This window comes from Equus quagga, chromosome 8, assembly GCF_021613505.1.
Source record: "Equus quagga isolate Etosha38 chromosome 8, UCLA_HA_Equagga_1.0, whole genome shotgun sequence".
In the NCBI taxonomy this organism is placed as follows: domain Eukaryota; kingdom Metazoa; phylum Chordata; class Mammalia; order Perissodactyla; family Equidae; genus Equus; species Equus quagga.
Window position 1 is genome coordinate 124,568,778 of NC_060274.1, and position 27,383 is coordinate 124,596,160.

At 37.4% G+C, this 27,383-nt stretch overlaps 1 protein-coding gene across 1 annotated transcript in view; it reads left to right on the forward strand.

The window, feature by feature from the left end:
- The window catches only part of CNTNAP2 (contactin associated protein 2), a 1,871,002-nt gene that overhangs the window by 1,479,015 nt on the left and 364,604 nt on the right, over nucleotides 1-27,383 (forward strand). The gene's annotated exons all lie outside the window — the stretch shown is intronic.

The following is a 27,383-nucleotide window of genomic DNA, read 5'->3' on the forward strand; positions in this document are numbered from 1 at the left end:
CCCCCCCCCCCCGCCTCCCATCACCACCGCCTCAAGGATTCCCACCTGTCTGGTTTTGCTCCAGGACTTTATTCTTAGATCCCTCACTGCTTGACTTAACAGAAAAAGGACGTGGGAGGCCAGTCAGTCTTGCCTGGATTGTGAAAGAAGTCAGAGGACAGAACCAGATTGGTTGGTTTGTGAATCTTGTAACCAGCCACCTGTAGAATTTTTTTATTCTTATTCAAGTTTCCATGCCCTTAAACAAATTTCCATACCCTTCATGTTTTGTCACAAAGATCCTTAAATTGCCTTCCCTGGCTTCCCATCCATATACATTCACCCAACATAACACTTTCCAAAGTGTAGTGGTTGCCTACGGCTTGACCAATACTGAGCAACACACACTCAAATCCCATTATGGCTGTCATATGTATGGGACACAATAATATAATGAGGCACAACTGGAGGGTGGATGTTTCCTATGGCTATTGGTCATCTGAACCCTCTGATTACCCGTTCTGGAACCTTGTTCCTGTCTTGCAGACATTCTGCTCTCTTATTCTCTTTCTGTGCTGCCATGGGCACTCACTTCTCAGGTAGTAAACCTTACTTCCTGGAGCAGACCCCCACGTTTCAGATTGTGTGAGTCCACTCCATAAAAGCAACAATTCATGGGTGTGTATCCTAATTCCCTGGGTGATACTGAAAAGCAACATCAAACTCTCATTTCCTAAACCCCATTGTGGTATTAATGACTTCATAGATTTTTTTTCCCATGGCTTGGAGACTGATATTTCAGCAGTAACATGAGATAAGAAAGATTTTGGATTAGAGACCCTAATGCTCTTTACATCATACTGTATAATAATGATGATGATGACAATAATAAAAGTTGTTACCGTTAACAAGTACCTGCCATGCACAGGTGCCTTTTCTCTTTCCCATGGTTAATCCCCATGACAGTCCTCAGACAGAAGTGCATTGTTCCCATGTCTCAGGTGAGGGAGGTGAGTTCAGCAGGGACAACTCTTTCTATTTGTCTTGCAGCTTCAAATTGACAGCTAGGTTTTGACTTCATGTTTGACTCCAAATTCATTTCATTTCCACAACCCCAGGTCCTGGGTAGAGATGGGAACTGTGTGCTGTTATCATAGTTTTCTTTCTCTGCATCAAAAGTCCTTTCTAGAATTAGGGCTGATTTTCACCACTGGTAAAAATCTGCATATAAAAAAGAGGAAGAAATGGAGGGAAGTATTTTGTTACCAGATACCAGACTTACTATACACTGAGCCATAGAATTTAAGCCTGCAGTACTAGGACCAATGAGACAAACTGATTACTAGACAGAATAAATAGTCTAGAAACTGATCCATACATAAAAGAACTTGGTATATTAAAGGGAAACATGAGAAAATAATGGGGAAGGGAAAATAAATGATGGATTCACTGGATTTCAATATTTGAAAAAATGAAATAGATTCTTCCTCCTCAAACAGAAAAAATTCAGAGATTATAGACCTCAGTGTAAAAGAGGAAATTTAAATATATTAAAAGACAAAACTTTAAAAATATTAAAAGGAATTATAGGTAATACCTCCATGACATCTGGGTAGGAAAGGACAAACCATAAAGGAAATATTAATAAACTGGACCTCATCAAAATTATAAAATATTCATATAACAAATATCACAATAAGTAAATGTAAAAGATAATAATAGATTAGAAGAATATAATTATATAACAAAACATTAGTATCTACACTATTATAATAAAACTCTTACAGATGATAAAAGGGGTGAGGCAGCACTCAAAATCTGAATTAGAAATTGGCCAGAACGATTTAGATTTAAATTTTTTACGTAATATTTTTACTTAATAGCCTCCACATTTATACTCCTACCATATAAATTTTTTTATTAAATATCTTTCTGTTTTTAGTCTTCCCCCAGACCCTGTGAGAATAATTGCTAGAAAGTAAGTTACTTGGTCTAGCTACACTGCATTCATATGAAAACAACCCCAATTCTGGGCCACAGAGGTAAGCACAGATGCTTTAGACAGTGGCTTCTAAAAGAAACAAGAACAGACACAGAGAATGGGAATTTTAAAACAGACCTTCTAACAATTAAAAGGCTAGTTTTAATTGGCAAGAAAAGGTAGTGTAAATTAAGTTGAGTTTTGGGGTTTTGTCCTGTTTTGTTTTTTAGTGAATACTCTAAATTTGTACAATTTATAAAGTACACTTGTTCCTTTCAAAAAGCAGATCTCATGTGAATCTGGTCAGATTCCAGGACTGTATTTCACTTTCCACCAATAGCCTGGGGCCATTATGTTTTTCTAGTTTTCCTGTTAAAAAGAAACATGAGAGCACCAACTGTCCTGTGGGATCCTGGCTGATCCCATGCCCAGCCCAACTGGAGGTTAATGCCTGCTCCTCACAGAGTCCTTCTGGAGCCCAGAGTACTATCTGAAAATCCCAATTTTGCTTCACAACTTTCATTCCACTTTCACAATTAGATTTCATCATTTCACATTCCCATTTTCTCTAGCTTAAGGGCTCATTTATCTTTAGTATTCATTGGCTAAATATATGTACAATAAGCCACTCTTCATCACATCTAACATACGATTTTTGGGATCAATAAAAAGTTGTTCACGTAAAATATAATCATATAATTAAATATGTATCAGGAACCAGAAAAGGAGGGAGGGGGAAGCAGATAATATTTTACTTGCATTTAACTAAAAAGCTGTAGGGAAGGAAGAAATTTTACTCTACCCTTCTAGGTTCTTCTGGTTGGTCTAGGAGTTAAATCGACATGAGACAGATTAAGAGGAGAAAATCAAACAAAGTTTAATAACATGTAAACATAGGAGAGACCCAGGAAAACTGAGTAACCTGCCAAAACGGCCAAAGCCACCATCTTAAATACTATCTTCAGCTAAAGACAAAAGAGGATGTTGGAGGTAGTGGCTTGGGATTTCAAAGAAGAGGAAGTCAATTCACATGGAGGTGGAAAAGCAACTGTTTAGTAAGCAAATATTTGCCTTATCATGCAGAGACAATGGGGCATAGAGAGGACTTTGATCAAAGGGGCCCCGCTGCATTCCCCCCTCTCTACCACATCTAGTCCATCCTGTACTGTAGTTGTCTGTGGTATTAACTCCTTCCTGGAATGGCCTTCTATTTAAATTCTTTTAGGCAGTTAGGGGGAAGGTCAGAGTTCTCCCTGAGTCTTCTGTTCTTGAAAATAATGAAGCCAAAGAGACACATTTTGGGGTTGCAAATTCTGCTCTACTACAAACCCATATATTTTAAGTCCATGAGTTTAAAACAGTCATGAAATCTATCTGAATCCTCTAGCAACTACCCATATAGAATTTTGTGGTCATGTGCCTGTAGGGCAAGCAGGGAAACTGGAAACATAAAGAGGAAGTGTTTAAATGCATTGAGATGAATAATGAAGGAGCTTTTGAAATATCATTATATTCTGATCAAAAGTCAAAGTAACTGTCCATTTCCAGTCACACACACACACAGTAGACTTAGAAGAAAAAGTAAATAAATACCCCATTCAAAAAGATTTTCTTTCTTTCCCCACTTGGGTCTGAGAGTTATTTAGTTTAACCTGAGTCACCCTTAGTGTCCTTCAAAGCTATAAATTTTGTTTTCCACACAATTGCTTCAAAACAAAGATGATCAGAGCCTTTAAAATGATCCTTAAAGCAATTTAACACCCAAATTTACCAATATATATATATAGTGGTCCAGACTTTATTGCCTCTGGTGGGGGAAAACAAAAGGCATAGTAAAGCTCACAGGCACTGGTGAGTACAATCTGATCTTGAAAACCAACTTCACTGAATGTAAGTCTCTAAACATAAGAGAAAATCTTTTAGAAAAATCTATGAAACAAATAAATACTATACTCTTTAACTACAAGTCCCAATAATAGTCTTAGTTACAATGTTTGATGCAACAGGTATAAAAAAAACATACAAGTTATCTTATATTTCTATGTGAAAGACTAATTTATCATTGCCAGAGCTGGTTTTGAGGTATTATTAGCTGAAATTATCCCATAATTTTCTGGCAAGAAACTGTGCATGCATTCCCTGATGTGTGCTCCTGTCCACCCACAGCCTGACCCTGAGAGTAGCTAAAATGTGAGGGGTGAAAGCAGAAGGAGTTCCCCCACTGTACCGCCTGGGAACAGTGACTGTACCAGGGGCTAGGGAGGAGAATTTGAGGAAGGTTGTGTCACGAAGCATCTCGTTAGTAGAAGAGAAAGACCCTTGAAGGGATTACAGGGGCCATGGGCTTATTAAAGATTACGCTATAGAATTTACAAGGTAGACAAAATGGCGGTAGAGGGTGAGAAATCTTCCTCACACCGGGATTATAAGTAGCTTTTCTGGAAATAGTCAGTCCTCTCCTCTCTCCCACCAGCACTATAATATTATTCATAACACACACAACTTTCTAGACCACAATCGCAGAAAAAGTTGTCATGGCCAAGGGACTGTCTCTGTCTCCCCAGAGAGCTAAGCAGACAGAAAATAGCGATGTGTCTTTATAAACAAACCCTGGGTGAATGACAGTGGGTACACAAACATGTCAGTTCTCTATCAGAGTTTCTACTCACTCAATTGCCAGGTTTGCTCCTATTTTGATTACAGAATTAAAATGTAATTAGTATGTTTTTAATGAGTCCAAATGTGACACATTAAGATTCAGTAATTACTATAAAATGATGAGTTGAGATTGAATGTCCCCACAAACTGGGGACATTTAAAGTCAGTACCATCTATTGCTCAGTTATTGCTGCATTTAAAACCATCTCCCTTCCCTAGCTGAATATATAGTTTTAGAATTTAAGTGATTATGCTGGATTATTGCATTGCAGTCAGAGCCAACTATCCTGGCGTATTTAAAGAGTGTAGGTTCTTTGACAAGGTGACCATGTCTACTTAAGAACTTGATGATTGACTTTCTTTATTGGCAACACTTTTCTGAACGTTGGCTGTCCAGGTTAGTTCACCATTGTAATTTATCTGCTTTTAAGACAAGTTTGGTTCGCGTGGCATCACTTTGTCTCCAATTTGACAGAGGACCTCCCTTCTATTTCTGGGGTTCGGTATGTCCTTAAGTCTCAGGAGAGCTTAGAGCAGGTCTAGAAAAGTAATCCTAGAGGTTCAAGGTCCAATGCAAGAATGGCAGCACTAAATGAAGCACGTGCCTCATGCAGTAGTCTGCCCTTTTAACCCACCTGTTTCCTGTGCTGACTGAGTCAGCAACAGGTCAGTAGGTACCATCTCTGGATGATGCTGGAGTCTTAAATAACATTGAAATAGTTAAGTGCATTGTAGAATTAAACCTTTCATTCTATAGCAAATCAAAACCAAAAAATAATGGGTAAATGTTTTCTGATCACTCTTAAATCAGGTTGCCTAAGACGAGAAATAGTCAAATCATACATGATTTGAAACCATGCCCACCTGAATTTCCACCTTTTATGGGAAACCTGCCCACACCCTTCCAACCCAGCCACCTACTCTGGAAGCCTGTCTGGGTATCTGAGCATCTTGTGCAGCAGTTCAGAGCACTGATCACTGTGTTGGAGGATTCATATTTCCTTTGAGTCACAGTTGTCTCCTCTAACTTAGATTCAGTAATTCTAGCCCTGCCCTGTGTCGGGGAAAACACAAAAAGTACACGCTTCTTATTTCCCAGCCCTTCAAGTATGTGAAAACTACTGTCAAGTCTTCTTTAAGACATCTCCTGACTGAAAATCCCCAGTTCCCATAATAGTTCTGGAATCTTACTTTTCCCTGACACCATCACATGTGCCAGTGTTCCTCTGATCATGGCAACCAGAAATAAATACAGGCATTCACGTATATCCTGATTAGGGCTGAATACAGTAGGACTATACACATCTTGCTTTGTTTTGGACACCAGATCCTTCGATGCATGCCAATAGTAGATTTTTTTATGCAACTTCATTTATTTCACTGCTGGCACAGATGGCACATTTGTGTAAAGTCTTCTAATTATTTTTACATGAAATGATGTCCAGTCATATATCTCTATTCTGTACTTTGAATTTAAACCAGAAATTTTTCCACTTAATCCTGTTGGATTATATGTTATTATTTCATTTTTCCAATCTATTTAGATCATATTAATGTTGCTCTGAAAGCTATAGGAAAACATCTAAATTTGGCTCATCTTCAAATTTCATGAGTACAGTTTCTCTTCCAAGTTGTTGCTCATAATATTAAGCAGAAAAAGGCCGAAACAGACAAGTGACACATACGCCAATATAAGTCTCTCTCCAGCAGTTCACTAAGTGGAAGGTGCACCCAGCATCTCCATCACTCAACCATGTCCCAACATGTCAACAAAGACATTATGATCAGCTTAATCAAATGTTTTTGTGGAATGAGGACATACTGTGGAACTTTCCTGGTCTGTCAATCTCCATGCAGAATAACTTCCAGAAGTCCTACCTTCATTTCTAAATGCTAATAGATCTTCCTTTTAATGGAAGATCCAGCATAACGTCTTCTCATTTTTATTTTTTATTCTTCCTACCATTTTGAAAATCAAAACACATAATAACTTTGTTCTTCAGAAATATTTAATAGAAAAATGTAAAATTTTTCCCATATCTGTTACATGCAGGCCATATGCACTCAAATTAAGTAAATACCATGTTTCAGAACGTGAGTAAGTAGTGTGATTACTCTACATTGACTCCTGATTTTTCAAGATGTTCACAATACATAAAGTAGGGATGTTATTATTTGAAAACAATTAAAAGGGCATGAAAACGGCAGCATGTGAAAGAAGCAGCATTTTGTCTTTCTAACAAGACCATCTGCCTATGGGCAAGATTTTTTTTAAATCCTAATTGAAAAGAAAATAAACTTAAGAGGCATATGCCTATGTTTACAAGCTGAGGAAAACTGACAAGTGTCTGTACTGTGCCGGTACTTTTACAGCAACTATTACACATAATGGGGAAAATTAAAATCAGTAATTACCTTTCTGGTCTGCCATTGTTTTAAATGCTTGGAATTTCTTAAGCATCCATTCCAAATAATTACTTGTGATAGGCCAGAACATTTAAAGGGTTTTAGGATGGATACTCAGCTATTTTGCAAAGTGAAATACTTTGATGATAACAAATTCTTTTTCCCCTCGCTTCTCCCCAGTGTTGGTGACATTATGTTTATAGCTCAATTTGTAGATAATCCTTCAAGCTACACTTTTTTTTTAAGCATGGCCATTATAAATGTCTTCTTCTATTTGGCCTTGGCACTGCTTGGAACTTGAAATTGCTATTTGCTGCCTGCCAATTACAGAATAATTTAAGGTTTGATGCTTCCAGGCATTGTTCTTGAAATACACAAAAGGAATATGTTAAGGTGGAATGCATAATATTTTCTCTGCATTGCACAGCTTCAATAGATTGCATAGAATTACATCCAAATTGCTAAACAAATCAGCGGGAAAAAATTCTTTCCGCTAAGGAGGTGTTTTATGATGGTTTTACTATTCTCTCTTTTGGTGGGAACACAGCAAATATTGTCAAAAAGATTCATGTTGTTTGCCACTGCCTGATTTGGATGTATGAAATGTGATGGGTATAAATATAGATAAAAATTGTAACATAAAATTTAAATTTCTAGGAAGCAGAGCAAGATGTGATCTCTTTAATCAATTTGGAATAATTAAGAAGGAAGGAAAGAAGAGAGTTAGGTTTCCTGGATCTTTTCAACTCTAAAATGTAATAATATTTTTATTTCTGTATTTGTATCTAAATTATTCAGCATTTACAATGCAAAGCAGGAAAGCTGTAAAGCAAAGTAAATTTGTGGTTTAAAAGGGTCAAGTATAATTCTGAGGACTCAAAAAGCTTTTTGTTTGGGACAGTAGAAGGAAATGTGCTGATTACCTTGAGAGTAAGAAAAAGAGAAATGAATTATTTATGTAAGCCTGCCATCATGCCTACAACACCCGCAAGGGCATTCAGGCAGAGTTTATTGTCAGGAGAAAACCACACAAACAAAAGTCTTCCTCATAGCCGGTGATAAACATGCTCAGATTCCAAAAAATGGTTTAAAAAATTATTTTCTTTACTATTCCCACCAGGTACATCAGATGTACTCCCAGGAGTCCCTTCTTCATTCTCCATATTTTTCTAGTTCCCCCTCCAAACACACAACACAAATACATGGGAGTTCAGGTCTGTAAACCTTGCCCTCGTCTGCTCCTTAGGAAAGCTACTTTCTTCAGAATAGAGCACCAGCAAGATAAATGAATCTAGCTTCTAGCAAAAGGTTAGAGTGAAAAGGCTCCCGTTCCACCAGGGGTGAGGTTAGGGAGGGAGGAGGGTGAGGTGCCCATTTAACATTGTGCTGCCACATTTACCTTTTGGTTTACTCAAGTCATGGACCAAAATGCAACAGTGTGAATGAAAACTCAAGAAACAGTGACATAGGGAAGTTGCAGACCAAGAAGAAGCAGAAAGTTAAGTGCCAAGATAGTCCCCCAAATAAACCAGATAACTTGGTTTGTATGGAAGAAAATCAACCAGAGTACTGTTAACATAAGCCCTGGTGGGAGGTTTTCGATGGGGCTGTAGCAGGAGCGGGTCCAAATTTCAGCTGGTTTCAGGAATAGCTGGTGTAGAGAAGGAAAGAGTTTCCCTCTATTCTCCTGGGCTCATTAGCTGGGTCTATGAAATAGACTGAAAATAGGCACATTGACAGGAGAAAAAGTATACAAATTTATTAATTTTTAATACTACGTGTATGAGGGCATCACAGAAAAAAAACAGTGAATACCCCAAAAAGTGATGAGAGTTGAGAGCTTATATACTATCTTAACAGGGGAAGGGGAGGGGTTAGGAGGCCTCTTAGGGAAGAGTAAATGATTTTTAGGAAAGATGAAGGGGCCCTTAAAAGGACGAGTGGGAGATATGATAGTTTTTGACAAAATGTGTCTCGGTGTGGTGTTGACTTTTAGTCTCCTCTCCTGTGATGAGTCAATCTTTCCTGGTTGATGGAACTCCTAGGGAGGGGATTGATGACAGCTGAGTTCCTTTTGGAGTCTCTCTCTTAGGCAGATATGGGGAGTTCAGAGAAAGAAAGCCTCTTCCTGCATTTGCTGTTTTTCAAGTGCCTTTAGCTCAAAATAATAAGTACGCCAGAGAAGCATATTTTGGGGGTGGTGTATCCTGAGCTCCTTCAGTGGTCAAAGATGGTTCTCCAAAGAGGGAAGAATTGTTCTTGTTGATTAGCAGCTGTTGCATGAGTAGTTTGGATTTTATTAGAGAGAGAAGCTAAAGTCATGTGTAAGAGTGGGTAAAGAGAGAGAGCGTTGAGAGACCCGACGCTCCGCAGCCAGAGTGGGATGTTCTCAGTCCTCCTGGGTCTCTCACATTACAAAGAAAAATATTGAACCTTCAAAGAATGCAAAAATCAGTGCCCTGCACACAATGGAAATTCAACAAGTCTAAGTTGGAAATGGATTTCCTTTTTTGAAATAACTTACTTATTTTTAAAATAAACTTGGATTTATTTGGTCTTCATAATCCCTGGAGATAACTGAGATTTCAAGAGGAAACATGGTCTCTACTGGCTTAATGGCCAGTGACCAAATTAAATTCCATTTCTATATGGAATTCTTGTATTTCCCTCACAACGTAGGAGGAGAGCAGAAAAATAGCAACATACCTTAAAAATTAATTCTTCTTCTCAAATCCATGTTTATGCAGATTTGGTCATGGTTTGCTCAAAGTCCATTATAGATTTTCTTTCATTCTAACCACTCTCAGTGATGAATTTAGGATTTCGTTCTAGCCACTCCAGAAAAGAAAACCCACAGTTTGCAAACAACGTGATCAGAACCACACAGAACAGAAAAATATACATATTTAGGTCTATTGCAGAAAAAAATCCTCTCTCCAAAGCTATGGATTCTATGAGAGTTAATCCTGTCTGGCTCAAGATATCCTTAAGAAGAAACTGATACCTGGAAACACAGATGTGAGTGAATTACAGCCCAGAGTAGCTGGTTGTTCTCCCAGAAAGTGGGAGTTTGAAAGAAACTTGGTTCTTAGCAAGAAATAGAATTAGTGACTTCGTTGACATTCTAATGGATGGAAAGATCAGGCAGGTTCTGATAAAAGATCAGATGGATGCCAGAGAAGATGGTGGACACTCCTGGAAGCTTGACCCTGGGCTGCATGCAAGTCAGGAAACCCAAACAGGATTCAGGGAACTTCTTCATAAGAAGCTTCAGGGGAGAAGGGCTTCTACCCAGGACTGAGGGTCAAGTTGAGTTCCAGATAAAATGAATGGTACCTGATCACTGCCCATAAGAAAAAAGAATTGGCAAGCAATAACCGATAAGAAATACAGCTGTTTACTGTGCGCGCAGAGTCAGCTAGCCTTCTCTCAGAAGCCAAATGCAAGTGACATTTTCCTGTCAGGTCCCAATTCCCAGCCATCATCAGCTTGAGGAGAAAAGGAGTCAGGTGCAATGAGCTGGCTCTGTGGATACCATCGCTCTTCAGAATCCTGAGTGGTATTCCAAGCCAGAGCCCAGGATGGGTTGTGGAAAGCTGTTGAATGCCAAGTACAATTGTGAAGGCATAATGACTTCCCAGGCACTAACTTTGCAAGCTGAAGACTGTTTTCAACTGTGGCTGTGTCATTGCAGTTAATGCAATCCATACATGTGGCTAGCACATCAGATAAGTATGATGAACTATCCTCAGCCCCAGGAGAACTGGCTTTTACAGCGCTTGAGCTGTTCACCTAGAAAGGCTAAAAAAAATGCCCTTACAGTTTTGTTTATTGTGCTTATCACAAGTGCAGGAGGCTTATATTTGCATTGCTAATACTCCTCTTTCAAAGTTTGTTGACATTTCTGCTGCTCTTTAAAGTGTGTTAATATCATAACACCCTTGGGCGAAGTCAGTTCCCCGTAGAAGATAGGCGCCCCTGTGGAGGCCCCAGACTCGGGGAGCACTGCCCTGGCGCAATCACCATGCTCTGGAGCCCAAAAACTGAACATCTGGGCCCTGTAAATAGGAAAGGGAAGAAAGACATTTACACGTATTCCAAAAGAAAATGTGAGGACATCTATGCCCTTCAAAGGACAATAGTAGGAAAAAGCACAGAAAGGTAAATTTATAACCTGTTCCGGAGAGTAAATCAGGGTATTTTTTCTGTAATAGAGAAGGGAGAGAGAGAAGATTCACTCCTGACCATCAACAGGCTTTATAGCGCGGGGAGATTGTCCAAACCTCTGTATGGTAAAGGAAATATCCTGCTCCTTAGAATATATGTCCTAGACTGAATTAGGAAAGTGTGATGCCGCTGAGGGGCAGGTACTAAATCTGGGACCCACAGGTTAAGAAGAGTCAGGAATGAGCAGTTATGGTTTGGGAGCAGACGTATAAGCTCCTGAATTCAAAATAAGAACTCTAACAAAATGTTAAATCAAAGAGCAATGCAAAGATTTAGGGCAATGTGTATCTTGAAAAGAAGGTTATGAGGACTCAGGGTGGTATGGTTTAATATAGGTAGATAGGCAAGATTTAGATGAAGGCCTAAAATCTAATGTTGATGCCAAAATTAAGATGATTCTTCAGTTCAAAATATAAAGTATATTTATATCCAGTTAAAAGCATGTACATTTAAATCTCCCCTTTTCAATGATTATAGTTGGTAGTATTTTGGCTCATTAAATTAAACATAGTTCTTTAAGTAATTAAATGTATGCCTATAATAATGTATTCCACCTGGTGGTAGTTACTTAATTATCATAGATTATTAGCACTTTGGGGCTTAAAGGGAATTCAGGGCAGTGTATTTTAAAAATGAACTGTAAGTCACGGAAAAAAAGTTATTTTATATTGATCAAGTGCAGACACATAGACACCTCACACACGTGTGCGTAACTGAAATTAACGCTTCGTGAAATAATAACTATATTTTGTATAGAACTTGATGCACTTTGTTATTGCCTATTTTTTGCATTCTTTTCCTTATTTCTTTTTTTTAACACTGATCATGATGCCCAGAATTGGAATTACCATCTACTGATAGATCTCTGTGATAGTTTGAAAAACACTGCCTTAGAGAATAGCCAATCCAACTTTTTCATTTTGCGCTTGAGGAATTCAGAGAATTTAGGTTGTCTTCTCAAGGTCACGTGTAAGTGGCAAAGCAAACTTGTGCTGGTACCTAGTCTTTCAAGTTCTGGCCCAATGAGTTTTCTCCAATGTTATGTTACTTTCAACGTATGTGGTCCTCCATCCCTCTCAAACTTGATGAAGTAAGCATTAGTCTGTGGATAACTTATCTTTCTCATTTGGCATTTTCTTCGGCTTATGGGAAACACTGATAATTGATACTTGATATCAATGATTGATATATTGATATACTGGTATATTGATATATTGAAATACTTGATCATTGATCATTGATGCTCAATTTTGATTATGTGTCCCTCTGTGTCTTCCCCCTAAAATGAAAGCTTCCTGAGAATAGTTTATATTTATGTCAATACCCCCTAAAGCGGGCTGAGTAATGAGTATGATTGAATCCTGAGAAGGACAAGCTCATGTAGTCAAATAGTCTAAATGTTTTGTGAGTGGGGCCAAAATATCAGCATCCAAGTAACTGGAGATGCCCCTCCCTCCTTCTAAAGAAGATCAATGCTATTGGTTGCGCTGATTAGAGTAATGAGTGGGAAAAGAATTGAAAAGTTCTGAGAGCAGCAGGCTTCGTATCCTAGGGCTGCTGGAACCATGCACCACAAAGTGAATGGCTTAAAGCAGCAGACACTTACCTCTTACATTCTAGCGGCCAGAAGTCTGAAATCAAGGTGTCAGCAGGGCTGTGCTCTCTCCCAGCTTCCCGTGGTTGCCGGCCATCCTTGGTGTTCTCTGGCTTATAGACGCACCGCTCCAATCTCTGCCTCCGTCTCACATGGAGTTCTGTCTGTCTTCCGTATCCAAATCACCCTTTTCTTAGAAAGAGAGCAGTCACTGGATTAGGGCCAACTCTACTCCAATATGACCTCATCTTAACTAGAATACATCTGCAAAGATACGACTTCCAAATAAGGTCACGGTCACAAGTACCGGGGTTAGGACTTGAAAATATATTTTGGCAGGACACAGTTCTACCCATTACAGAGGCTAAACCAGTTTACACTAGAAAGGGACTGAGCAGATCTAGAAGAGATGGAGAAGACAATGGGAGAGAAGGGAGATGATGGTCAGCGAAATATGGGGAGAGGCAGGAATGAAGATGACGCTGACACATTCTGCTTTGGCTCATGCATCGTCATTTTCCCTTCATACTTCTTCCAGAAGTATAAAGGCTTCTTTATAGACTTTATATAATACTTTGTATAAAGTCTTAAATGACCCTTCAAGATTTTATTCAAGTCAAATTTTGGTTTATTTCAGGTGTTATACTACTGCCGGAAGCAGCCCACAAATGACCTAGCATTATTTTAAATATAATAAAAGCTATTAAAGGTCAATTTTATTGTGAGTAGAAGATATATCATTGCATTTTAACCACAGACTTACAGTTACACAGAAGGAAAAGAGGACAGTAAGTAGAAAAGACAATGAGAGGTGTGGCAACTTTACTGAAAGCAGTGTCATTTACATAATTTATTTGCAAGTTATTGAACATTGAATCAGTGATACGCATTCTTTTATATATTCAGTGGTTATGTACATTCTTAGACTGAAAAGCATGGTTATTTTTAGTTAATTATTGCTATTTGAATGCTAAAGTTAATATTTTTGTCTAAATTTTTGCATACAGTAATTATTTTATTTTACTTGTCATAGAAACAATAATTCATTTGTTTATTCATCACTCAGAAATACATGTTCAACATCCAAAGTGTGTTAAGCACAGTTCTATGCACTAAAAACATAATAATAAAAAATATTTTCTTTGGAATTAACAAGAGTTTCTATTCATGGGCATGTACAGTATGAAAAGTGTAAAACAGTTTAAAAAGATGGAAAAATAGGATCATGTGTATACATGAATACACATTCATACATATATGAACATACATATTTATTCAATTGTAGGTTAAAAGTATGGAAAACATCTATGTTTTATTGCTTTTTTCATCTTTATTGAGGTATAATTAACAAATAAAATTGTAATATAAAGTGTACAACCTGATGGTTTGATATACATACACATTGTGAAAGGATTCTCACCATTGACTTAATTAACACATCCATCACCTCACATAGGTAATTCTTTTTTTTTCCTCTGGTGAGAATGCTTAACTTCTACTCTCTTAGCAAAATTTCATCTATACCAGACAGTCTTATCAACTGTAGTCACCATATTGTACATTAGATCCTCAGACCTTATTCATCTTACAAGTGAAAGTTTGTATCCTTTTGCCAACATTTCCCCCACCCCCTGGCCCCTGGCAAACACCATTCTACTCTGTTTCTACGAGTTTGACTTTTTTTTTTCTTCCTTTAGATTCCACATATAAATGATATCATGCAGCATTTGACTCTCTCTTTCTGGCGTATTTCACTTAGCATAGTGCCCTCCAGGTTCATCATGTTGTCACAAATGACAAGATTTTGTTCTTTTTTAAGGCTGAATCATATTCCATTGTATATATGTACCACATTTTCTTTATCCATTTATCCGCTGACAGACACCTAGGTTGTTTCCGTGCTTTGACCATTGTGAATAATGCTACAGTGAACACAGGGGTGCAGATATTTCTTCAAGATAATGATTTCATTTCCTTTAGATTTATACCCAGAAGTAGGATTGCTGGATCATATGGTGGTTCTGTTTTTAATTTCTTGATGAACTTCCATACTGTTTTCCATAGTGGCTATATCAATTTACCTTCCCACCAACAGTGTACAAGCGTTCCCTTTTCTCCACATTCTTGCCAATATTTATCTCATCTTTTTCGTAATAACCATCCTAACAAGCATGAGGTGATGACCTCATTGTGGTTTTGATTTGCATTTCCCTGATGATGAGTGATGCTGACCACCCTTTGATGTACCTGTTGTCCATTTGTATGTCTTCTTTGGAAAAATGTCTATTCAGGTCCTTGCCCACAGGGTTATTTTTTTTTTTAAAGATTTTATTTTTTTTCCTTTTTCTCCCCAAAGCTCCCCCGTACATGGTTGTATATTCTTCGTTGTGGGTCCTTCCAGTTGTGGCATGTGGGACGCTGCCTCAGCGTGGCTTGATGAGCAGTGCCATGTCCGCGCCCAGGATTCGAACCAATGAAACACTGGGCCGCCTGCAGCGGAGCGCATGAACTTAACCACTCGGCCACGGGGCCAGCCCTGGGTTACCTGTTTTTTTGCTATTGAGTTGTAGGAATTCCTATAGAATAAAAAGCCCAGAAATAGACCCACATATATGTGATACTTAATTTATGACAGAAGTGGCCTGACAAATCAGTGAGAAGAGGATGAAACGATTATCTTTTAAATAAATTGTAGTGGAATATTCAGGTGTCCATAGGAAAAAAATAATATGATCCCACTTCCCACCACACATATAAATCAATTCCAGGTAGACTAAGAACCCAAATGTAAAGACAAACATAAAAGTTTTTATGAACTAAAAGAAAAAAATATCTTTATGAACTTAGGGCTAGAGAAGCTTTTCTTAAACATGATTTAAAAAAAAAAAGAACCCAAATTACCCTGGAAACAGAAAAACAGGCATTAGCATACAGAACATTTTGTTATGTATTAAATATTTGAAATTAGTTATGTGAGATTCCTTTCTAATTATTTCTATTTTTATTCTCCCTATTAATTACCTAATTTAGTCTACAATATGAAATCTTAGAAGCTGTTTGTAGTTGTAAACAGTGAAAGAACAAGCTCATTTCTAATTTTAATTAGTGTCATTGGATGACAGGAAGGAATTGATCATTTTTATTACAAAGACCTTGCTTTAGGAAAGATTGTATTTTTTAAATGAATTCTACTTAATAAAAAAGTACATTTATTCTTTGAAAGTAGACAATCTATGTAGAGGGAGGATTCTTAGCTCATCTAGCACAGTGGAAACTGAATCTTGAGATTATTATTTTTATAGATAATAATATGCACTTTAAAGCTTTCTTTCTTTTTATTTATTGTTGTAATTCTGTATTGCTGTGGATAATGAAACTGGCCAACATACAAATAGATAGACCTACACACAAAGAGACTGGAAGACCCAAAGGGGAGCATCCTTAGGGGTGGAGTGAAGCTACAAATCTAAGAGCATTCAGCAATCGGACCAGCACTGTTGGGGGAGGGCAAGAACGGGGGAGGCAGGCAAGTTGCTTTTAATAAAAAACCTCAAAATGCTTAAGCTGAAAATTCTTCCGTAGTTGCATCAGAGTGAAAGTTTAAAATAGAATGGTTGACTAGGAGAGGTGATTTCAATGAAAGAGATGAGATAATTTCACACTGCTGTGTTCTTCCTGTTTCTTTGGGAGCGTCGTAAATCTGACCAATTATAGGGTCTTCTTCTTTGGAACTGCATCATAGATAAAGTGACTATTTTAATTAGTAATAATAGCTTATGGGGCCAACCCAGTGGCGTAGTGGTTAAGTTTGCGTGCTCCACTTCGGCAGCCCGGAGTTCACAAGTTTGGATTCCAGGTGTGGACCTACACACCGCTCATCAAGCCATGCTGTGGCAGCATTCCACATATAAAAATAGAGGAAGATTGGCACAGATGTTAGCTCAGGGACAATCTTCCTCACCAAAAAAAAATATATAAATAATAATAATAACATATGTGAAATGCTTTGTACTTTTTGAAGTGCTTTCGTATAATTCCTTTTATTTAATCCTAACAAGCACCTATTAAAAACAGAAAAAGCTTCTATTTTTAAAAGCTTCAATTTAAAAGCTTTTAAAGCTTTTTTTTTTTTGGTTTTCTATTTAAAAGCTTCTATTTCTACTTCTATTAAAATTAGAAAAAGCAAAATTAATTTTTCCCATTTTATTCAAGATCATGCTACTAAATGATGAATGATTTAAGTGGCCAAGTTTTACCCATTGATGGAGTCATCTACGGCATTGTTTTTCAAAGTTACAGGCTGTGAAATCATTTTAGTGGCCTGTGACCAGCGCTTTTAAAAAATATTATGAATTAGAATATAAAATGTCAGAGTGCACCAAACATTTTAAGGGTAAATGTCTCGTAAAATTTTGTTTCAGTTATGTCTCACTTATGTGTGCATGTAAGAGGAAACAATGTACTTCTTACTGTTGATCAGAATGAAAATATCTGAAAACTGACCTAGGAAAACAAAATTCCTCGGTTACTATTTTGTTTCCAGTTACTGAAATCCTGTTGAAGTTTCCTTTTAAGATAAGGCAATATTTCCCAAACTGTCTTCTACATGGTGTAGTTCTGGGAGATGCTAATAAGTGATCCAGGAAGAAAGATATTTTGACCAAAAAAGTCAGAAAAAAGCTGCATACTGTAAACTATACTTGAAAATTCACCTAGAACAATTGCGTTATATTAGATGATCACAAATAATTTGAGCGCAGAATATTTTTCATAGCAGTTTGCAATCCGTCTCTTTGGGGAAAGTTCGGAGTAAGGCACTGCATTCTGCTAAAATACAATTCCCAAGGGCAGGCGTCATACATGTGTCCCTCATTCAGACAATGAATGTGTACTGACATGTAATAAGGTCTTGTATGTTAGCCCTGTAGCGCAAGTTTGTTTATCAGCATCTTTTCAGCAGGACCATTATTAGAAACTGAATAGGGACCCATATACCTGAAACTCAGAAGTAGCAAGGGGCCCAGCAGGACACCATGGCAGAGAGCACTGCAGAAGCTCAGCAGTGTGGACTTTCCTAGTTTAGATTCCATATTTCGCTTTTTACTGTTTTCCCCTTGTGCATCGGAGCACCGCTGGCCTCCTGATTTGTAGACAGAAGCTCTGGTAGAATCAGGAGAGATTCTGCTTGTTCTTGTAGAGTGACTTTAGGGGAAAACAGGAGATCTCTCCTGTCTTTCTTCCTTGTCACCCAGCCTCCAGGATCTTTATAGAAACAGCTATACTCACTTTATTCTTCCTGCTTGGTGGATCCAAAGAATGTAACAGAGTTGTGCCACTGATACTGAATTTCCTAACAAACGGAATGGCAGAATGGCTTCTCAATTTAGGGACAATGAATGTCATTTGACATTTTTGGACACCCAAGTATATATATTAAGATTAATTCCTCTGGAACAGTGGTTATCGAACGTTTTTATCTCAGGACCCCATTACCACTGTAAAAATTGAGGACCCACAAAACTTTTATTTATGTGAATTTTACATATCAATATTTAATGTATTAGAAATTAAAGCTGGTACATTTAAAACTATTAATTTATTTTAAAAGAACAATAAAAAACCCACTATTTATTAACATAACATACTTTTATGCAAAAAACATATATTTTTCCAAAAAAAAAAGATTAGTGAGAAGATTGGCATTGTTCCACAGTTTTACAAATTTCTTTAATGTCTGGCTCATATTCAATCTGTTGTAATCACATGCCATGTAGCCTCTAGAAAATTCCATTATACACTCATGAGAGAATGACAGCGAAAAAGGAAAATAACATTTTAGTATTTTTGTATAAATAGTTTGGCCCAACATTTCATGGACCCCCCGGAATGGTCTTTAGGAACCCCAGTTGTCCGCAGGCCACACTGAGAGAATTTCTGCCCTAGTACTTTCTGACATGTAGCAGAGGAAATGGATTCAATGGTACAGAATCGGAGGACAGAGAGCAACTCATTGGCCTGCTCACCCCTCAGCCATCCTGCAATGCGTAGTCCCTGGCCAAGTGGAACAGAAATCCCTCTTGTTCTAGGGAAAGATGGCCCTGGACCCCACAAGCTGAGATACAGGCGACAGAGCAAAAGAGTCATACGTATGTTTGACCTCAGCACAGCCAGTCCCCAAAGGACGGCTGGTGATCAGGGTTACAGATTTGACCTAAGAGGAGCTGATCGTAATCATACCATGATTTAACATGGGAGCTATTCATAGTGAAATATTTTTCCCCTGAGAAAGAATTCCATAGCAAAATGAAATCATGGTTTGCACATTGCAAATCTTGAAAACAATTCAGGATTTATAACCCACTTAGCCTATTTAGCTACTTGCTTTGCTCATATATACCAATTCTTTCAACTACCATAAAATAATAACTATATTTGAATAAACTCAATAAATATGCATTATTAAATTTGAATTTTAAGTCATAGAATTTGGTTACTTTTTATGTTCTAAGAAGCACAAAATACATGGGTGAATATTTATGTGTATATTTTTCCAATAATGTTTTCCAAAGGGCTCTTGGAGACTGTCTCAAGAGGATTATTTCTTTGGCGGGGGGAAAAAAAGAAGAGCCCTCAGTGAGATAAGCAGAACACATCAGAGGATCTATTTGCTTTTGTGGTGTGTTTAAATGGGCTATGACACAAATAAGAAATTCTGGAAACATCCAAAAGAAAAATTTACATCTTCTCTGATTTCTCCCAAATCTGGATAGAGTTGGCAGCAGAGACTCAAAGAAAATCTTGGAATTATTCTGAGAAGCTCATTAGGAGAGCCAAAATGGGCTCAGCCCTCTGCCTTGCCTGAAGGCCAACATGCCCGACAAAGCACATGCAACATTCCTTCTTGTGGTGAGCTGAATTGTATCCCCAACCAAAATTCGTATGTTGAAGTCCTAACCCCAGTACCTCAGAATGTGACTGTGCTTGGAGAGAGGGTCTTTAAAGAGGTGATTAAGATCAAATGAGGCCGTTAGGGTGGGTGCTAATACCATCCAACTGATGCCCTTATAAGAAGAGGAGATTAGGGCACAGTCATGCGTGTGCACAGAGGAAAGACCATGTGAGGACAGAGGGAGAAGACTGTCATCTTCAAGCTGAGGAGAGAGGCCTCAGAGGAAACCAGGTCTGCAGACTCTTTGAGCTTGGACTTCTAGTCTCCGGAACTGTGAGAAAATAAATTTGTGTTGTTTAAGCCACCCAGCCTGGTATTTTGTCATAGCAGCCTGAGCAAACTAATCTGCTTCCTTATAACCAGGCCCTGAAATGACCATGGACCACAGGACTCTCATGTGAGATTTTGGTTTATCTTCCTTTCTTTCACCTTTGTTGAATATCAGATTACTTTTTAAAAATAGGTAACACAGTTACTTGTTTCAAGAACCAAAAATTATACAAACACAAGGAAAGCTTTTCTTTCCCCCTACCTCATCTGTCCTATAATATCTGTTATTAATTTATTTTTGCAAGCATTTTTGTTATGATATATAAGACATCTAGAAAAGTACGCAAGATCCACATGCGTAACTCAGTGATTTATCCCACAGTAATTACTCATGTAACCACTACACGGATGAAAAAAGAAGGTGGAACGTTACCGGGAGTCAGAAAGTACCCCTCAGGTTCCCTCGGAATCACTATTGCTCCCTCCTGCCCAGGAGCACCCACTGTCCTGACTTCTAACACCATAAATTTGGTTTGCAAGTTTACTTTAAGTAAATGGAATCCTGCCTGGCTTATGTGCTTGGAGTGCTTTTGCTCAGTAATTGTCAGATTCGTCCACGTTGTTGTACATTGCTGTGGCTGATTTCGTCGTTAGAGTGTTCCATTGTATAAATATGTCACAGTTTAAACTGTTGATGGACGCTTGAGTTGCTTCCAATTTTAAGCTGGTCAAGTAATGCCATGAACATTCTGGGTCATATCTGCAGGTGCACATGAGCATGTGTTTTGGTTGGATCTGTTCTATCTAAGAGTAGAATTGCTGGATCAAAGACTGTGTGAATCTTCAACTTTAGTAGATAACGGCAAAGACTTTTTAAAAGCAATTTTACCAATTTATATGTCTGCAAGAGTCACTTAAAGTTTGTTATTCCACATGCTCACCAACACTTGATAGTGTCAATTTTTTTCAAAAATCTTAGCTATTCTGGTAGCTGTGTAATGGCATCTCATTGAGGTTTTAATTTTCATTTTCCTGATGCTAGTGACGCTGAGAATCTTTTCATAGGTTTATGGGTCTTTTGGATTTCCAAAAGTGACAATTCCAGTCTCTTTCTTATTTTTCCAATGGTATGTCTGTCTGTCTTCTCATTAAACTGTAGGAGTGGTTTATGTGTATTAGGAATGTGCTCTCTTTCAGTTATATGTAGTATTGCAAATTTCTCTCACTTTGTGGCTTGACTTTTTGCTCTTTTAATGGTATCTTGTAATGCTGTCTTGTAATTCCTGATTTTAATAGAGCCCTATATGTCTTCATTGTAGTTAGTGTCTGTCTTAGTCCATTCGGGCTGCTCTGACAGAATACCATAGACTGTGAGGCTTAAAAGCAGCAGAAATTTATTTCTCACAGTTCTGGAGGCTGAGAAGTTCAAGATCAAGTCACTGGAAGATTCGGTGTCCTGAGAATCCACTTCCTGGTTCATAAGAGAGCTGTCTTTTTGCTGTGTCCTCACATGACAAGAGAGGCAAGGGACTTTTGTGGAGGTCTCTCTTATAAGGACCCTAATCCTCTTCCTGAGACCCCATCTTATGATCTAAACACCTCCCAAAGGCCACACCTCTTAATACCATCACATTGGATTTCAACATATGACTTTTAGAAGGACACAAGCTCTCACTCTATGGCAGTGTCTTTTATGTCTGATTTAAGAAGTTTTTTCCTACTCTAAGATCATGAGGATGTTCTCCTATATTATTTCCTAGGAGTGTTATTTTGTCTTTCTTTTTTAAATTTATGTTTCACTTGGAATTGATTTTTGTCTATGGTATAAGATAGGGGTCAACTTATTTTTTTCTCCCTTATTTCCCAGCACAATTTATTGACAAGTCTTTCCTTTTCCTGCAACATTTTACTGCCAACTGTATCATAAATCAAGGGTCCATAAATATGTGGGTCTGTTTCTGGGCTCTCTTTTTTATACTATTCCATAATTCTAAATTTTTTTTCTATCCCTGGAACAATATTACTAATTACTTTAGCTTTCCAAGTCTTGATATCCAGTGGCATACCCATCCAGTCTTGCCTGTTCGGTCACACTTGGACTGACTACTTAGAGGCCTGAGAACAGCTCCTCAACTCCTATGAAGCCCACTGCTCCTTCACTCCTTATACTATCCCCTACGAGTATTCTCTATTCATACTTCATCCTGAATCCTTCAGAATAAGCTGGTACCAAGAAAGAGCCATTGGGTTTCATGAGAAGGAAATGTCTGCTTAGGCCACATGCTGACACTGGCCCTCTTGTGACAAAGGATTGCTATCCCTACAAAATTGAATCTCCTGACCCCTGAAAAAGGTGTGTTCTGCCATTTATTTATATTTTCTTTAATTTTCCTCAATAAAGTTTTAAAATTTTGGTGAGGGGTGTTATTAAGATTTTTTTATGAGATTTATTCTTTAAAACTATTTGTAGTACTTTTTAAGGCTATTGTAAATTGCATATTTTCAGTGCCATTTTCCAATTGTTTATTGCTGGTATACTGCAAATTCAAGTGTGTGTGTGTATGTGTATAGACATCTCATACGGAAAACTTGGTAAATTCATTTATTAGTTCTAGCAATTTGCCTGTGCATAATTTTGGAGTTTCTATATGCAAAAGTGTATTATCAACTAAATAGTGACCATTTTCTTTTTTCTTTTCCTGCATTGACTATGACTTACTGTGGTGGCCAGAACCTTCAGTACCATATTGAATGGTAGTGTGAAAGCAGACATCGTTGCCTTACTGTTATCGCCATTGGAAAGTTTCAGTATTTTGCCATTAAGTATGATATTTGCTGTAGTATGGTATTTTTTTTGTAGAAGTATCTTACTAGTGAAAAAATTTCCCTTCTAGTCTAAGTTTGCTAAAAGTTTTCTTTTTTTTTTATTGGAAATTGATATTGAATCTATCGATTGCTTTTTTCTGCATTAATTAGAATGATCCTTTGGTTTCACTTTTAATTTGGTGAACTATGCCCAGAAATAATTTTGCTAATACAATATTCAGCACAGAATAAAAAAATAACCAGGCACATAAAAGGACAAGGCAACATGAATGAAAACACCAGGACAACAGATGATATACCCACAGGGGCTACAAATGTTAGAATTATCTGATACAAACTTTAAAACAACTATGTTTAGTGCTCTCAAGAAGATAATGGATAAGATTAAAATTTTCACCAGAAACTGGAAACTATAAGAAACAAACCAATGGACGTTGTAAAAATAAAAAAGAATTACTTTTAACTGTCTGTATTCTTATGTTTTAGAAATGGTTGCTGTAAATAGCATATGGTTGGGGTTTGTTTATCAAGTTTGACAACTGAGAATTCAGTGGATGGATTTAATAACCGATTAGACTATGAGTTTTCAGTTGAGTGACTTCCTCTTCAACATAGCAAAAACTGGTTCTTTGGGGGAAACAAATACTTAGACTTTTTATGTGGAAAACACAAATATAAATGTAATACATAAGTAGATATTTAGTATATACGTAGTACTAAAATTACATGGGACCGAGATTAGAGGAAAAAAATGTTGAAAAAGACTCCTTAGGGAGTGGTAATTTTAAAAAGGTTGAGGAACACTGAATTGGACACAAGTGAGTAAAAAAATGAGTTACCTGGATGGTAAGTAAGTAGAAAAAACATTTAGAGAGAAGTGTGGAGAAACAGAGGGTGGAAAATACAGGGTGAAATAAACAGAGGATACCAGTGAGAAGGTCTAATATGCGTATTTTGGAGTCCCACAAGGAGAAAGGGGGCAGAAATTGCTGAGACACTGATTGAAAATTTTCTAAAACCAATAACGCATCAAAAAGCATTTTGAACCTCTGTTTCATCATAGAAAAACTGCTGAAAAACAAATAAAAATCTTTTTAAAAGAGCTAGACAAAACAGACACATTATCTTTAAGCCAAAATTGTACTGACTATTAGCTTCTCATCATAAAACGTGAAAGTCAGATGACAAAGGAGTATCTTTAAAATGCTGAAAGAAAATAACTGCCTGCATAGAACAGTGTACTTATACTCCAGGAATGAAGATGAAGTAAGGTCATTTTTAGGCAAACAAAAAAATGAGAGAACTTTCCAGTGGTAGATTTGCCCTAATGGAAACATTAAAGGATGTATTCAGGGGGAAATGCATAATAACAACGGCATTGGAGCCAGGAGAAGGCAAAGATGGCAGCAGTGTTCCGCTGCCTTTGCGTTGTTGACATACCATCTCAGTCAGCTTGAGTGAGGATGTCTTGAAGCTCAGCCGCAGGACCTGTGATGGCGTATGTAGTTCTGGTGCCCCTTACTCCTCAACTGCAGCTCTTCAGGGCCCCAAGTCAGAGCTGATAAATAGTAGCTAATAATTGTATTATAATAGTTAATTATTTGAAATCAATCAGTTACATTGAATAAAGGGTAGTTGGAAGTGAGATGGTTAAGGAAATGTGAGGTCATTGTCGTTCAAAATTGCAATGATTATCATGTATACAATTTCAGTTAACTAAGAAATTAAGCATTTTATAATTCTAAAATTATCAGTAGAGTTGGTATACTGAAATCAAAGTTAAAAATGCCGTGAACATTGTAATATATGTGTATATATACATATAATACAAATCAAATTGAATATATAAAGGAGGTATAAAGAAGGACTATTAATGAATGCTATAATCTTAAGCAAAGATTCTTTACCTTTCCAGACTTAGTTTCTTCATCTGTATAATGGATGATTTGAATCAGATTCTCCAGAAGATCATCCCTATGTCTGAAATGTGTTGTTTCCTTTATTCACTGTAACTAATTGATTATAATGATCACCAAAAAATGGATCCTTATGTAAATACTAGACAGCAAGTATTGCTTAATTTTGGAAGTACAAATTACTTTCTCTGTAGAGACTATTTTGGTTTGACTTATGTAGTTATTGAAATGTTGGGAGGGGAGTGGTATCAGAACACTTCTGATCTGAAATCAGAGATTTCAAATATCTCACACCTACGCAAGAATCTCTAGGATGTCAAGCTCCGTCAAGGCCCCCAGATGATTCTGGTGCCTTCATTTCCTTTTGATTGAGAATAACTAAGAGGCGGGTGGCTACATTGATTTCAGATGGATGCGTACATGGATTTCAGAGAAGGTATCTCTTTCTTCATGGGAGTGGAATTCCTTTATAGATTGATTCATGAACCTAGAGCCAAAAATCTTACTAGACTATTACAGGTATAAAATATTGCATAATTTTGCTAAAATAGTGCCATACAAATTCTGGCATGTTGTGAACTAAATTATACTACCATAACTAAAGCTCAATTGCCTACAGGAGTCAGGCATATATTGTAAATGAGTAAAGAGAGACGGCAAAATTGCTAGTTTTGTCTCCTGGCCAAATTAACTCCTTAGCCATCAGTTTGCCTCCTGTTGCCTAACATCTTGGGCATATGAATCACTTGAAACTATTGCTAAATGCAGATTGTTTTGCAGTAGGTTGGGGTGGAGCCTGAAAATCTGCGTTTCTCACAAGGCCCCAGATGGTGCTCGTGCAGCGGGGCTAAGGGTCACCCTGAACAGAACTCTATAGAAAAAGACCCTACTTTTTAGTAAACTGGATTCTGGAAACCCAGGCTGAAATCAAGTGTTTAAAAACCTGTCGTTCGTCTCTATGGTCATAGGGACTTTTATTTCTGCATGCCACATCAGTTTAATAATAATATAACAAATTGTTATGTCTCTTGTTCCATCTAAATTAGCAATCTTGGAAACTTAAGCCACACTCAGATTCTGTTCAGCTGTTTCAGAGTTCCCAGTGGTTGGCTCAAGTGTGACTGCAAACACAGGTTTTCCACTCACTTTGTAGCATCTACTAATGCCCTTGTCTCCTGTTCCACCTGCTGCTTGGATGTCTCTGATACTTTCCTAGGACAGATGTAGGGTGTCCAATGCCCAGGCCACTTCAAGTGAATCATTTTTTTATTGAGATATAATTGACATGTCACATTATGTTAGTTTCAGGTGTACAACGTGCTTTGATATTTGTCTATATTGTGAAATGATCACCACTATAAGTCTAGCTAACATCCATCACCACACATAGTTATAAATTTTTTGCGTGTGATGGGAACTTTTAAGATCTACTCTCAGCAACTTTCAAATATACAATACAGTACTGTTAACTATAGTCACCATGCTGTACATTACATCCCCAGGACTTATATATTTTATAACTGAAAGTTTTTACCTTTTGACCACCTGCACCAATTTCATCCACCACCCTCCGCCCCAGAAACTACCAAGCCGTTCTCTATATCTATGAGTTCAGGGTTTTTGTTGTTGTTGTTTTTAGATCCCACATGTAAGTGAGATCATACAGCGTTTGGCTTTCTCTGTCTGACTTATTTCATTCAACATAATGCCCTTATGGTCCATCCGTGTTGTGTGTGTGTATGTATACATACATACACACACACACACGTGGTATATGTGTGTATATATATACCACATACACATATATACCACATTTTCTTTATCCATTTATTCATCAGTGGACACTTAGGTTGCTTCCACAGTCTTGGCTATTGTGAATAACGCTGCAATGAATGTGGGGGTGCATATACCTTATCAAGTTAGTATTTTCACTTCTTTCAGATAAATACCCAGAAGTGGAATTGCTGGATCATATCGTAGTTCTATTTTTAATTTTTTTCATCATTTAAAAACATGTTTATTTTAGTGAGAAATAAATGACAACATTGTGTAAGTTTAACGTGTACAGTGTGTTGATTTGATACATTTATATATTGCAATATGATTACCACTGTAGTGCTAGCTAACACGTCTATCACATAATAATTATTACCTAATTATTATTTCTTTTTTGTGGTGAGAACAATTCAAATCTAGTCCCTTAGCAACTTTGAAGTTTATAGTACAGTATTGTTGACTATAATCACTATGCTATGCATTAGATCTTCCTAATAAGCCTTATTTTTTTTAAATTGAGGTTATTATAGTTAACCTTGTGAAATTTCAATTGTACATTATTATTTGTCAGTCATGTTGTAGGTGCTCCACTTCACCCTTTGTGCCGCCCTCCACCCCCCTTTCCCCTGGTAACACTAATCTGTTCTCTCTGTCTGTGTGTTTATCTTCCACATATGAATGGAATCATACAGTTTGTCTTTCTCTATCTGGCTTATTTCACTTAACGTAATACCCTCAAGGTCCATCCATGTTCTTGCGAATGGTACAGTTTTATCCTTTTTTATGGCTGAATAGTATTCC